This window comes from Coptis chinensis, chromosome 8 (genome assembly GCF_015680905.1).
Source record: "Coptis chinensis isolate HL-2020 chromosome 8, ASM1568090v1, whole genome shotgun sequence".
Lineage (NCBI taxonomy): Eukaryota > Viridiplantae > Streptophyta > Magnoliopsida > Ranunculales > Ranunculaceae > Coptis > Coptis chinensis.
In genome coordinates, this window is record NC_141463.1 from 2,172,783 (window position 1) to 2,188,146 (window position 15,364).

Genomic DNA, 15,364 nt, shown 5'->3' on the forward strand with positions numbered 1-15,364 from the left:
CAGTCTGAGCGCTCTTTGGTTTACAAGGATGCAGACAAAGTCCTAGTTACAGTTATACATGCTTTACTCAAATAAGTGCATCAGAGGTTAACAAAGTTCCTCTCAACGCATTCACATTAAAAATAGATATTGGGAGATGTTTCTTCAACCATCTGGTAGAATGGGTATTAAAATCACCACTAATTAAGTTTCCTGGATTCCAAGAGATCTATAGTGGCCCAGTGGAGAGACAGTTCAGATAAAGCCTTCTGAAGGGAAAGTTGGCCTCTGGCAGTGCGTTTAGGATACAAATCTTCCCAACAGTTTTGTAATGTAGGGTGCATCCTTATCCATCCCAATTCTGATCTGAAAGTGAATTTGCCTCTGGGCTTTCCAGCCCACACTAATTAACTTACCAGGTAGAACAGAAGGTTTAACTTGAATAGCTCAGATGCTCTCTACCACGGGCCTTGGTAACAATTAGAATTACTAGTTTTCATTCCAACCCTTTTTTGCGGTTCATCAGAGCACTCACCCTAAGCATGGGGTCAAGTGGTCAATATTAGCACTAGTTTACATGGTCAATTAGAACACTAGGTTTTCCAACTGCACAAACCCAGATATCATTGAATTTGACACCAAGTTTCACTCCATCACCAATATTCCACATAAGATCATTCTTAATGAGGTCAAAACTGTTCCAATTCCCTCTTTAGAAAAAAAAAATATATATATATATATGAGAGGGTAGCTTGTTACCTCTACCGTACCTCCTAGGCCACAAATGCTGATAAATTCCTCTAATTATTCTGGCCTAGAGTGAGGTATTCTAGTAAGGAGTCTCCCACTACATTGTTTTGCTAATAAGCATAGTTCATGACTTCATGGCCATAGAATCTCTCAGACCAAGCCCTCCAAGAGCTTTAGGTCTACAGATAGATTGGGAATTCATTCTGTGGATGACTCAATTATCTTCAGTACCATTCCGTCCAAAATTAGAAATACTAAGTAACATATGCTATATATGGTTGAGTCTGGATATTTAAAACTTGGACTTCAAGCTTCTGTTTCTCTTCACATTCAAAGAACAATTATTGAGGTTAGCCTTCCATTTTACTTTCTTTTGTAGAAAGTTGTAGAGACTTTTTAGTGTATAGAGCGCGACTCGCACTCAGATAAAGGTATGATGGAGCGACCCGCGCCTCGGTATTACTGATGTCCAGTACTTTGAGCGCGACCTGCACTCTTCTCCAGTACAAACGTGTTTCTCTATATAAACAATTGTAACCTATTTAGAATTCAATCAAGTAAATATACAACTAAATTGAATTGAATTCTCTGGTTCTACATGGTATCAGAGCCAAACCATTGAAATCCACTATGTATTACAACCTTGAATCCTTGAATCTTTGAATCTCAAACTCAAATTTTTCGTTTTTTTTTCCTACAATGGCTGAATCTGACAACAATTCTTCAAACGTCATTCATCACCACTACACCCTACAAGACAACTCCGTGTTCCCAAAAACTCTTTCATTAGATGAGTCCAACTATACCATATGGGCTCCTCTCATGTGGATGCGTATTGGAGCAAGGGGAAAGACTGGTTTTTTGACTGGCACAAAGGTTGAACCGGATATGAATTCGCCCGAATATGAAGTTTGGGCAACAGATAATGAAAAGGTGAAAAGTTGGCTTATTGATTCTATGGAGATTTCTGTTATGAATCGATATATTCGTCTTCCTACTGCAAGAGACATTTGGGAGGCTGTGGAGAAGACCTTCTATGATGACTCTGATAAAACTCGAATTTTTGAATTGAATACGAAGTGCTTTGAAGCGAAGCAAAATGGGAGACTTATTCCTTCCTATTACAACGAATTGGTGGCCATGTTCCAGGAGATTGATCAAAGGGTGACCTCATAGAATAACAATGTTGCAGTTGTCGTCCATGACACGTCAACAATGTCCAGATTGTGGGTTCATATGTTTCTGCGTGGACTAGATTCGGAGTATGATTAGGTGGGTGGAGAGATTCTTTGCAAGGAACCTAAATTTTCCTTGGAACAAAGCTATGCTTACATTCGCAAGGTGCAATTGGAGAAACAGGCTATGGGGCGCTCTGGATCATCTGAATCCTCTGTCTTGGCTGTTCATAGCAAGACAATTACTTCACTCGGTTTCTCTGGTCCATCACGCCATCCTAAAGGTAAATCCAATCCTTATGCAGATAAAAAGTGCAATGGTTGTGGCGAATTGGGTCATAGCACGGAGAGATGTTATGAAGTGATTGGCTATCTTGATTGGTGGGACTTCGCAAAGAGGCCACAAAAGAATATAAGCAAAGCTGCCATTGCTAATGTTGTGCATGGACATCCAGACCATGCTTCGGCTAATGTAACTCAATCAGGTATGAATGGTAAGGTTATTTCGAATAGTACATGGATAATTGATTCAGGTGCATCTGACCATATGACAAATGACCCGTATTACTCAGGGGGAGTTTCCCAATCCTCCCTTTAGGGGGAGAGTGACGGTGAAGGGAATCCTGATGTCTTTGGGGAATTGGAACAATTGGAGGAACGATTTGAAGTTCCTGAAGCAGAAATTGATCCTGTAGCAGTAGAGACAGAAGCACATGATCCGGATGTATCTGAAGTTGTAGCACACGAGCCGGATGTATCTGAAATGGTAGTATACGACATTTCCCCTTCTACATCAATAACTGAAGATCTCGATCAGCATGATCCACCTCAGGTACCTCCTATAACCGTTAATGAATCTGTTGGGTTAGAAAGTCTTGAACCTAGACAATCACAAAGAGCGAGTAAGGGAGTTCCTAAGAAACAATATGAACCAGACATCAAAGCCAATGCCAAATATCTTATAGCTAACTCTATGTCTAACCATAGCCTTTCTGAGTCACATGCACTTGTCATAAATCAATTATCTACTGTATCTATTCCTAGTAACGTACATGATGCTTTGAAAGATTCAAAATGGAAGAAAGCAATGAATGAAGAATTGGAAGCCCTTCAAAAGGATGTAACATGGGAGGTAGTTGATATGTCTGTTGGAATGAAGACTGTTGGATGGCGTTGGGTGTTTACTGTGAAGCTTAATGCAGATGGAACTATTAATAGATATAAGACGAGATTAGTTGTCAAGGGATACACACAGCGTTATGGAATTGATTATGAGGAGACTTTCACACCTGTGGCAAAAATCAATACGGTCCGAATTTTAATTTCGCTTGCAGCAAATAAAGATTGGCCCTTGCACCCGCTTGATGTGAAGAATGCATTCCTAAATGGGAATTTGGAGGAAGAAGTATACATGGATATGCCTTCAGATGTGAAGAACCATCCTAAAGATGTTGGGAAGGTGTGTAAACTGAATAAGGCTTTGTATGGCTTTAAACAGTCTCCAAGAGCTTGGTTTGGAAGACTTACACAGTCAATGATAGTTTTTGGGTACAAACAGAGTAATTCTGACCATACATTGTTTATCAAATACAAGGATGGTAAGATTACAACTCTAATTGTGTATGTTGATGACATGATCGTTACAGGGGATGATCTGAGGAAATAAATGAATTGCAGAAGTATTTGTTGGCAGAATTTGAAATAAAAGATCTAGGACAACTGAAGTATTTTCTGGGTATTGAAGTTGCAATGTCTAAAAAGGGGATTTCACTCTCACAGAGGAAGTATGTCCTAAATTTGCTTGCTGAAACAAGAATGTTGGATTGCAAACCAATGGAGGCACCCATTGAGATGAATCATGGACTCGCTATTCATCCTGATGAAGTTCCTACTGATAAAAAAAGGTATCAGCGTCTTGTAGGAAGGTTAATTTATCTCTCTTATACGAGACCTGATATTGCTTATACTGTGAGTGTGGTTAGTCAGTTTATGTATTGTCCTAGTGAAGAACATATAGATGCAGTCTCTCGTATCTTAAAGTATTTGAAGAAGACACCGGGCAAAGGTTTACTGTTTGGAAAGTATGATGTATTGGATATTGTCGGATACACAGGTGCAAGTTGGGCTAGTGATAGAACTGATAAACGTTTTACATTAGGATATTTCACTTTTGTTGGTGGAAATCTTGTAACTTGGCGTAGTAAGAAGCAGAAAGTTGTTGCCAGATCGAGTGCAGAAGCTGAATTTCGAGGTTTGGCACAGGGAGTATGTGAATTGCTATGGATCCGTACTGTCTTGATGGAATTGGACTTCAAGCTTCAAAAGCCTATGGATTTACATTGTGATAATCAAGCCGTCATTCAAATTGCACATAACCCAGTTCAGCATGATCGAACAAAACATGTGGAGGTTGATCGTCATTTTATTAAAGAAAATCTTGACAGGAAGGTTATTCGGTTTCCGTTCATAACCTCAGAGGAGCAATTAGCTGATGTTCTTACCAAAGGTGTATCTCACAAGGTGTTTAACAGCTCAGTTGACAAGTTGGGCATGATTGACATCTATGCACCAACTTGAGGGGGAGTGTAGAAAGTTGTATAGACTTTTAGTGTATAAAGCACGACCCACGCTCATATAAAGGCATGATGGAGCGCGACCCGTGCCTCGGTATTACTGATGTCCAGTACTTTGAGCGCGACCTGCGCTCTTCTCCAGTACAAATAGAACGCGGGTCATGCCCCGTGTTTCTGAAGTCAGACCGACTGTTTGTAAACTCTATATAAACAATTGTAACCTATTTAGAATTCAATCAAGTAAATATACAACTAGATTGAATTGAATCCTCTGGTTCTGCACCTTTCAATGCCAATTACAACTTACATGTGTGCCTATGGAACTTAATATAATTCTGAAGGACTTCAAAACCTAGCTATTTGGTATCATATTACATGGAGGTAAATGTTGTTGCCAATTCATTAGCAAACCATGCCGTTGAACCATGTAACAATAAACATTCAAGTATTCAACCGGTCATAAACTTTCAACTGGACCCAAACCCAAACCAAAGTCGGTTTAAATATCTACAACCCGTACCCGACCTAATTACCTGCCCTACTTAAAAAAACACACCGACTCCAAACAAAATAGAATTGACACCGAGGGTTTTTAGTAGTAGGTCTCATATTCTCTCACCAGAAAAAACAAAAAAAAATGTTAGTCGGCCACACATAAAACAACCGAGAACCATGCCCAGACCGAATCCTAGATGATCTAGGTGGAGCCTTTAGCATGGGTTGCATCGGTGGCTCGGTATTTCATTTCATTAAAGGTGTAAAAAACTCCCCAATCGGTAACCGTCTATCCGGTGGATTTCTTTTAACATCTAGAAGTCTTGTTAACAAATCAGACTTATATTTGGGATAGCTTTCATTTCTTCGCTCAAATATGGTCATCTCAGCAAACTCATGAACAACCTGAATCGCCCTCTTTAATTTCCTCTCTGACCCAATGTTGAAAAATTTCATGAGTTTCCACACAAATGGAGGCACTAGGAACCTAAATAAGGTAAACTCAGTAGCCTCTTCAAAGGCCTTAGTGAAAGGAATATCAGGCATTTCAACAGCCAAACAACTTGGATCGACACCAAATGCAGCAATGCATATATTGCCAAACGTAAACCGTAGAAGCATATCTTGAAAATCAACGTTTTTACTTGATTTTACATACTTCTCAATCACTTTTAACAACTTTTGGTGCACCAAATAAATTGTGTATTGTTTGAAAAGAGAACTCAACAAACCGACCACAATGCATCTCTTGAGGAGGAAGAGAATAGTAGAGGTTACGAGAGAGTTAAATATATATATCACAACCATGGCAAGTGGTTTGTACTTCTCTCATCAACTCCATGAAGGTTTATCTTTAGGGGTTTTTTGTAAATGTGATTCTCAATCAGGATGCTAAACTCCTTATGGATAGATTTAGTATCATGGCTACCTATAGACAAAGTACTTATACCAATTGTATCTGGACCGAGCCTGATGGAGGCACAGTCAAGCTCAATTCTGATGTTTCTGTGACAAATGTCATGCTGGAACTAGAGGCACCATTCGAGATTGCAATGGAGATGTTATTCTTCTTTACTTAGGTTCATGAGGTACTAGGTCAGTTTATATCAAGAACTGAAAGTCATCTATGATGGGTTACTTAGTTATGAGATATTGCAAAAAAGGCAGATCTTAGTTACTTCAGACTCTTTGAATGCAATTCATATTTTATTGGGCAAGGAAATGGCTCCTTGGTGTTGTTGGGATCTAATCTTATAATGTAGCTACTTTGTACCTCCCTTGAAGCTAGACTCCAAGCCAGTGTGGGTGAGGACAAAGCAGGTCATATGTATTTTAGATTTTAAACTAATGAACAGGGAGTCTATAACCTCAAGCTTTATTCAAAATGTGTGTGTGTATATATGTGTATGACAGGGCGAATGAGAAGACAATGCTGAAGCAAAGGGGCAAAAAATTAAATTTGTGATAGAGAGCAGCACATATAAGTTAGGAAAGACTAGACCAACAAACAACCATATTTTTTTGGTCATTATATAACCCACCCCAAGTGTGTATACAGCTATTTGACAACAATTGGTTTTCTTGTACTAGCCCTTTATATGAACTCCACCTTATACGAACTCCAAATGAACTCGACCACCAAAAGTGGATTTATAAAATGAATTGAGGGCTGATTTTTTGTGAAGATAGTTTTCTCATAATAGAGAATTTTCCTACAAAAAATCAGCCCAAACGAAAATGTTTAACCTTGTCAAAAGTTGTTTTGAAATTTGAAAAATTTGAACCGTTGGATAATTTAATTTTATAAGACTGTAAGCAAATTTTGATACGTCTAGATATTTTCAAATGTACTGATTTTTTCTAAGGATAATCTATATTGTAGGAAAAATATCTCCAGCCAACATGAAAAGTGTGGAAAATAGGCTTTACAAGTTTACAACAAGGGGGGAGGGGGGTTCAACAAAAATAATTGTACTATCTATTGTTGTTTTGACTTCGGCCAAATCCAAAAGTCCTTTGTAGCACAAAAGTATATTTGGCATGTTTACTAGGATACGCGAACTTTGCATCCTTCCCTCTTCCTCCCATTTTTCTTGGTGATTCCATCGGGCACTCATCAAATTGGATTGGGCAACCCCTAAAAAAATATTTTTTACAAGTTTGCCATATTATAAGTTTGCCATCAAATCCCAAGCCCATCAACCAATTCAACCGGTCTCACCAAAACGATATAGTCACGTCGTTTTGGTATACACTCAAACGATATGGTCACGTCCCATTTTGGTATACACTCAAACAATATGGCCAAGTCGTTTGAGTGTATACACAAACGATATGACCACGTTGTTTTGGTATACACTCAAACGATATGATCACGTCGTTTTGGTATACACTCAAACGAAGTTTTGGTGTATACTCATGGACGTCAGCAACCAATGCTCCTGATAAGAAAATGAAAACCAAGGCTCTACCATCTCCGGTAAAACATGGAGGAGGAACCAGGAGGAAAATGGTTACTAACAAATTTAGAAGATCCCCTCCTCCGGATGATGATCCTATAAGCAGTAAGGACGAAGAAGACGCTTTCTCTTCGCATCAAACATCAGCAGCAGACAAGAGGGTTACTCCCTCTTCTAAGCACAACAAGAAGCAGCAGCTTAAATCACAAGAGGGTACAAATACCAATGATCTCACTGTTGACGACCTTATCGCCATTGCTCAAGAGGTAACTGAATTATAAATTCTACTACCTCTTCCATTAATTATTCTTCTGATTATGATCATGTACTCGACTTTGCAACTTCGTATGCACTGTTCACAAATTCACAGTAGGAAGCACTTTACAATTATTTCAGCAATGCCAAATGCACCTTTCCTTCCCCATTTTGATCAATTTACTTTTCAGGATTTAAGATCACAAGATAAACTACTAGAGATTGAGATTTACCAATTAGAATACGAAAACGTGAACCTACTTGATCCATAATAACACAGCTTACGAGCCTGTACTACTGCCCCCCTTTAATGGTTCACACACACACTCCATATGACCTAGGACCTAACACAATAACTTCCTTTAGGGCCTATTTGGTAGTATGGATAGCCCAACATGTACAATGTGCAAGACCCTTGATAGTATATCTTGTTGTTTGGTCCATTTATTATGTGAGTATGGGCCACAACTTAGTGATTAACCAGCACACATAAAGGCCCGAAACCGGGTTAACGAAATCCATTGGGAAAGCTAAGATACGGTTATACAACCTTATGAAACTACAGGAAATCAATTTAAAAAGGGTAAGTTAGAAAAAGAGGAAAATACTGTTCTTCTTCTTCTCTAGTGAATTTTACTCTACCAAAATTTTTAAAGTATTGATCACAATATTTCTATCTCACCACCCATTTATCTAAAAGCCCATCTCTCACCTTACTCCCACTTCTCACAACATTTTTTAGTTAAGAAGTTTTGAAAATGAATTGTTTAGAATTTGGGGTTCTTGAGCCCATGTATTAGTTTGTTTATCTGATTTCGATTAATTGGAGGATGATTATTCATTTTGAAGCTCTCAATATAAGTACTATTTTCAGTAATAAAGAGTTTTTTTTTTTTTTTTGGGGGATTTAAATTGGGGTTCTACAATACCAATATGCAATTTCAAATGGTGATTTTCTGATAAATTTGTAATACGTGTATTTCTTGATCCTACAGTTATTCAATTTCAGTAGTTAGTTAGTTAGTTAGTTTTTTTTTTTTGGAAAAATAATTATTTTGTGGATTGTTAAGAAGCCACAGTGAAAATGATACCAAACACCTTCCACACTATTTTTTATTTTCTAATACAATCTACACACTTGTTTATACATCTACTGTGTTGGATCACCTAAATTAGTTTGGCTAATACAAAAATTCCTACTACCAAACAGAGCCTTAGTGCTTGCATTTTGGGCCTCTTTGCCCTTAGCCGGTGGTATTCACCTCATGTTTAAACTATCCATAAACTGCACCTGGACACGTGGACTATGGGCTTAAAGGATAATAAAAGGCCTGTGGTGGTGAGCATGATGGTTCTGTTGCATGATCTCTAGTTGTGTGTGTGATTTCAATACCTTGGATGACGAGAGACCATAGTTTCTTCATTTTACTACCTATTTCACTTTACGTATGTCATCTTTTAACTAGATTATTTCATCAAGAAATTGGAATTGCAGCACGTTTGCGTGTGTGATTTTACGTTGCTAGTATGTTTGCAATATGTCAAAGCTAATGATGAAGAAGAATGTCTGAGGGGAGCAACAATAGAACCTGAATCAAGGAAAGCAACAATAGAACCTGAATCAAGGAAAGGAATTGCAGCAACCTTGTTCTCTTGTAGAAATAAGACAGGAGGATCAACCTTGAGTAATGAGGTGTTGCCAACGCATACTTCATTGGGATTCGTATCTACCTTATCTAACTTAGACTAGACTAAATTAATGGATCAGGAGAACTCCGCAAGTGAAGACTTCATCCAGGGTTTCTAGCAGAATGGGGGATCCTGCCGAAGATATGTTGGATCTACTTCTGGGACCCCTGCTAAAAAAACCTTAGATTGAACCGACAATGCATGAAGCTGTTTTAGATGAGATTCCCTTGGACAACAGGTTTCAAGAACGGCATCAAAAGGAGGAGTTTGGTACCCAGGTGTTTCCATTAATGAAGAAGAAGAGCAGTCTTAAAGACAAAGTGGCCATGTTTCTAGATTGAATATTTCCATGAAGGCAGTCAAAGGGTCAAAGACTCTTTACAGTGAAGCTACTTCTAGTATTCACTGTTTTGAACAAGAAAAATAGTGAAATTCTAATTATTTACCTTGAGACTGTAAGGAGGAGGTCCATTATGTTCACTGCAAACAATTTGGAGCATTCTTTTACAATGTACTAGAGTATGCGTCCTCAGTCCTCACTCTCTCTGATATTAGTTGTAATGTCGTGTTGCTCTTATTAAGTTATTTCTATGTAATGGGCGTTAATTGGATTCTTACTGAAATGTTATGGTTTGTTAAATGAGCATGGATGTATTTCAATTGTAGATGGCTAAGATTTGTTTGGTTTTGTGGTTATGACTTATGAGTACTGGTATGGTAGTACTGTTGTAGTAGGTATCTCAATATTCAATAGACATACGGTAGTACTGTGGAAATGTAGAATAGAAGAAACCGAAACCGAAAGAACCGCTAAAAACCGAAACAAGCGAACCCGATAGGAACCGCTAAAAATAGACTCAGAACCGAAACCAATAAGAACCGACCCATAAACACCCCTAGGTTTCACTAAATAAAATGATTTAGAAAGAGAATGAGTTAGATCTTTCTTAATTAGTTAATCAATAGTTTAAAAAGTGAGCGTGTAAGAGCGATTTTTTTTTCTCGTTGGATGCCTATAACTGCTGAGTGTTTAGAATTCTAAGATGACGTAGACTCCCTCCTAGGTGAGAATTAAATTATTATTATTTTTCTGCTCGAATGTATTTAATTTTATAAAATGATATTTCTTGTGATAGTTAATATACTAAAAAGTAGGCCCGTGCATACGCACCGGCTCTTTTGAAAACATGTTCAACAATCATAACTATATACATATAGAAATTTTCTAACAAATCGTGATTCCCGTTTTAATCGCTAACCTATTGTAATTTCATAACAAATCATTTTAATTAAGTTTTAAAAACCTATTTAAATTTTCTAACAAATTGTTTTAATTAAGTTTTATAAACCTATTTTTTAACCCCATTTTAATTGTTGACTTAATTTAGAAATATGATTTCCGTTTTAATAATATAATGATTTTCGTTTTAATTAGATATGCTATATTTTTCCTTTTCAATAGGAAAAGAATTTCCATTTTAATAGAAAAAAGATTCCCATTTTAATTAGAAGTGTTAGATTTTTTTTTTTTCTAATAGAGGAGGAGTTTCTGTTTTAATAGGAAATTGATTCCCATTTTAATTAGAAGTGTCTAATAAATAAAAAAAAAATTCCCGTTTTAATATGAGATGATGATGTGAAATTTTAATAGAGCTCGAAAAATACCCTTCGTGGGAGCTTTAATATTAAGACTAGCATTTCACCCGGCCATGCCGGGATTGTTTCATTGTATGCTTTAAACGTTTGGGTTTACCTGTATTTTAGGCTTAATTTTTATAAAATTATTAGAGTCAACTATACTTAACTGGCTTAGTCCGTTTTGGCGACATGGGGATGTAAAAAACAGGAAGAAAAACAGTGAGATGGAATGATAGATCATTAGAGAACCTTTATAGCTTAAAAAAGGAAGAAAAAGGGAAATCTGAAATTTTTTGAAAAAATATAAAAAATAAATCATCAACCTCACATTTCAACAATCTAAAGGAATAATAACTACATAATATCCGTTTTTAATCTTACTTAATATACTACTCAAATTATGGACAATAGTAATTGGTGGATTTGAACCACCGCCTCTTGGGATGTATTTCACATTCAAGTGCTCTTCCATGGAGCTAAAGATCCACTTTAAAATGCCAATTTGCAACATAACCAAAGCTAAAGATCCACATTCGGTTTTTTAGTTAGGCAATCGGCCTTGGTTTACTTGCTGGGTCTGGTGAAAACCTCCATCACCACAGCAGTTGTGAGTGAACCTTGTTTGTAATATTAGCCCTTTTCTAAAACAAACAAACAACATGAATTAATTGTGAACTCTTATACTGGAGTCCTACCAAAGCATGAAAGCTTACGAAAAGAAAGAATGAAAATTATACGTTCACCTAGTAGTCGAGGACATTCGAAAAAACACTCTTTGAAAACTATACATACATTTACTTCCAAAGGATTATACATGAATGATAAATATATACATTATATGCGCCTCCTTTGAAGACCAACATTATACTTTTATATATAGACTCCATAATATGTACATACAAAGATACCCAAGCTTGATACTGCCTTTGTCCAACTCATTTAAGCACGTGGTTGATACACTCAAAAATTAAGTTCAACATGTTGCTTTCCTCATTCTTGTGGGTGAAGAACGATGGTAGCACATGCCTTTTCCTTCGAGATGAACGATCCTTGCACATATGAAAAACCGATATTGAGTTCAAGGAAGGCTTCTTCTCGGTCGGATCACCCAAGTCATCTTGGTCTTCCGAGATGACTTCCCAATCTTCTTTCAATGAAATTATCTTTTATCGCCTTCTTGGTGCTTAACCATTTCAAAGTTGGTTGGTAAGATTACATAATCGTTCTTGGGTCATAGAAAGGATCCGGATCACCAGCCCTAAGCCGTCTTTTTTTATCTGAAATACATGTCTATCGCAGATTATCCCTCGGTGGTCACCATGGACTCCGACTCTAGCAACCGCATTAAGCCCATCTGCACCGCAAATATGGGGAAACCAACTCGTTTTATAATGTTCAAGCCGCTAACGGAAGACAATTCTATTTACCTAAAAGTAGCAAATAATTCAAATTTCATTAAACCATGTAGATGTCATCTAAGAAGGTTTACTTGGAAAAGAATATAGCATACCTTTGTTTGTTCCATGAAGCATTCCCATCACCATCAACATATATGTAATTAGCCCGAATGAAATAACAACACTTTAACATGTTGAGAATTGACAATGCCAAACATGAAATGGGACCTAAAATATTAAACACGACAAAAATTTCAATGAGTCAACACTTGTAGGAGAACAAAAGAATGGAATGATATTATACTATGGATTCAAAATGATAGTATACAAATGAGTCCTTGAGGCTAGTGTATAAATAAACAAATGAATAATAAATAATAGATTACTAAACTCACAAAGACCATTAGTTTTCCAACAACTTATGTTCTTAGCGGCTTCAACATGCTTGGTACTCTCTCAAAAGAACCAACTTCAGTTCTAGCAATGATCAATGTAACCTTTTCGCAAAACAAACCAACATCAGTCCTCCTAGAATAAGATAACCTTTCCGCCGAATCCAAAACCACTTTCGATTGGTGATCAAGCATTGAAGGCATCACCCTCATCAGACGTAATTTGTATTGATGGAGAAGAAAACGAATACCCTTCCGCCTTCTTAGATATAAATCACGCTCCATAGCTAACTTGGTCCTCACCTCTCGCTTCAAGTTCTCGCCTTTGAATAATCTCTTGAGCAATAATCTCTTCTCTTATTCTTTCTTTCTCTACTTCTCTTTGTATTGCTTCTCTTAATGATGGATCGAATTCATCATATATTCTCGATCTCTTAACTTCACCTCCTATAAAACCCCCAAAGAAGAAACAAAACAATAAATCTGAAAACCGGAAAAAACAGTAACACAAAAGTGACACCCTTCTTCGGAGAATCAATACCTGTAAAACTCTACATGACCTGCGATTTCCTTGCAAAGCAACTTTGCCTCCGCTGCCAACTTCAGACTCTTCGCAATAATCGTCATAACAATCATATGGAAACTAAAAATTTCATGATACCATGGCAACGAAAAAGGTGAATGTTCAAATAGTAAACCTGCCCCTGCCAAACCTACAGGAAATGCCTAAGAAGGATTAATGACGACAAATAAACTATCTATCGATCGATTATCGATTTTCCGGGAAAAAAACGTTCTACTATCTATCTATTATGCTTGCAGCCACAATCTTAAATATTATCACATCATCGATGAACCGAGCAAAACAACTATCAATGAGAGAGAATCAATTATAAATGCCTTGAACCCATATAAAAGGCTTTAAAATCCATCAAAAACGTCAACTCTATTAGTAACAGGTGCACACTATTGTTAATTGATATTGAAGAAGAATCAATATGATATGCTAGCCAGATGTTCATCAACCAAAACAATCTTTTCCTGTGATTAAGACCAGACAGAAATGAACATATTTCAAATTCATGAATAACTTTGCAAAGTATATATTATTGTATCAACAGAAGGATTACCTTTTTAGCAATTTTGGCTTCGGGCTTTCCTGCTCCCACAACAGTCCATAAGTTCATTAGAAACAACACACCACGTCTAATGTTAAACACATGAATATAAACTTGTAAGAATTATTAATGCTCCAAACATTGTACCTGTTTCAGATGTAGAACTAATATGATTTTCTCCAATTTCAGTAACAGAAGTGTTGGCCTTCTTCGAATTGTTCTTTTTTGGATTCTGTGTTGGTATCTTTGAAGCCTTCCTGCCCCCTTTGTTATTCACCTCCCCTCCAGCATCGACTTCTGACTTGACGCAGCTTCTTCTTCATCTTGTTTATGGAGAATTACAAAACAATGAATATCAGATCAGCGAAGAACTCGTGGGTTTTGGATTTTGGGTGTTTTTATTTATTTGGTTAATAGTAGTCCAAGGTATTTTGGGTTTTAAGGATTCCTAGTTGAAGTCGAAGAGGTTTAAGGATTCCTAGTTGAAGTCGAAGAGGTTTTTTTTTTTAAGATTCAAATTTTGTGTTTGAATGATTCGTAGTTATTGCGAATTGGTTTAGAGATCGGGCGTGTAATTGTTTTGTTCTTATAATATGTATCTCGATAACATCTAGATAATCTCGAGCAAATCCAACGTCAGATGTAATTTGTAGTAGGGACCGATTTACAAATAATTAAAATATTGTCCTGACTTTTAATTAATTTTGTGTACCTACTTAAAAATACTGCTGACGTGGCCTTCTGAAATCCATTATGAGCATTTTCGCCCACTGTGCAATAATGGTTTTAGATATAGATATGTTGAGACAATTATAATCCAATTTTCTTATACCATTTAGAAGCACATGTACACTGTATTATAAAACCTCATATGTATTATTTCTTTTTTTCGTCTTCGATTAAAAATACTAATTTTCTTTGTGATGACATTGAAGATTGCAAACAACCAACAAACTAGAAAGATTACACTGTAACTATTCCTTAAAGCTTCGTCCACAATCATCCATTGATCAAAGAGATATTGAATGTTTTTTTAATTGGAAACATAAAGTAGATTGAATTGTTTCTTTCCTCATTGAAAAAGATATATATTGAATAAATTTTTATCGAGTTATCTTAATTTTTGTTTACTTCAATTAATACTCACCATGTGATTTTCGTAGGCTAGATAAAATCACTAGTAAGTTGTTTGATATTGATTACATAGACAGGAATAATAACAAATAAATACACAAATAATGCAATGTGAAAAGATTTTTGTTCGAGAGATGTTTGCGTATATAAAAAAATGAAAGTCGAATGGAACTAACTTTGTTGAAAATATTTTTGGGCGGGAGGTATGTGATTTTCGTAGGCTAGACAAATCAATATTAAATTGTTTGATCTTGATTATATAAAAAATAATAAAAATAGATAAATAATGTGATGCGGAAATATTTTTTGT

General features: G+C 36.5%; 1 long non-coding RNA gene across 1 annotated transcript; it reads left to right on the forward strand.

The window, feature by feature from the left end:
• Nucleotides 1–7,390: 7,390 nt before the first annotated feature.
• On the forward strand, nucleotides 7,391–10,035 carry LOC147479280 (uncharacterized). The gene is made up of 2 exons (XR_015204737.1): nucleotides 7,391–7,697; nucleotides 9,182–10,035. It is a non-coding gene; the product is annotated as an uncharacterized LOC147479280 (long non-coding RNA).
• The last annotated feature ends 5,329 nt before the right edge of the window (nucleotides 10,036–15,364 follow it).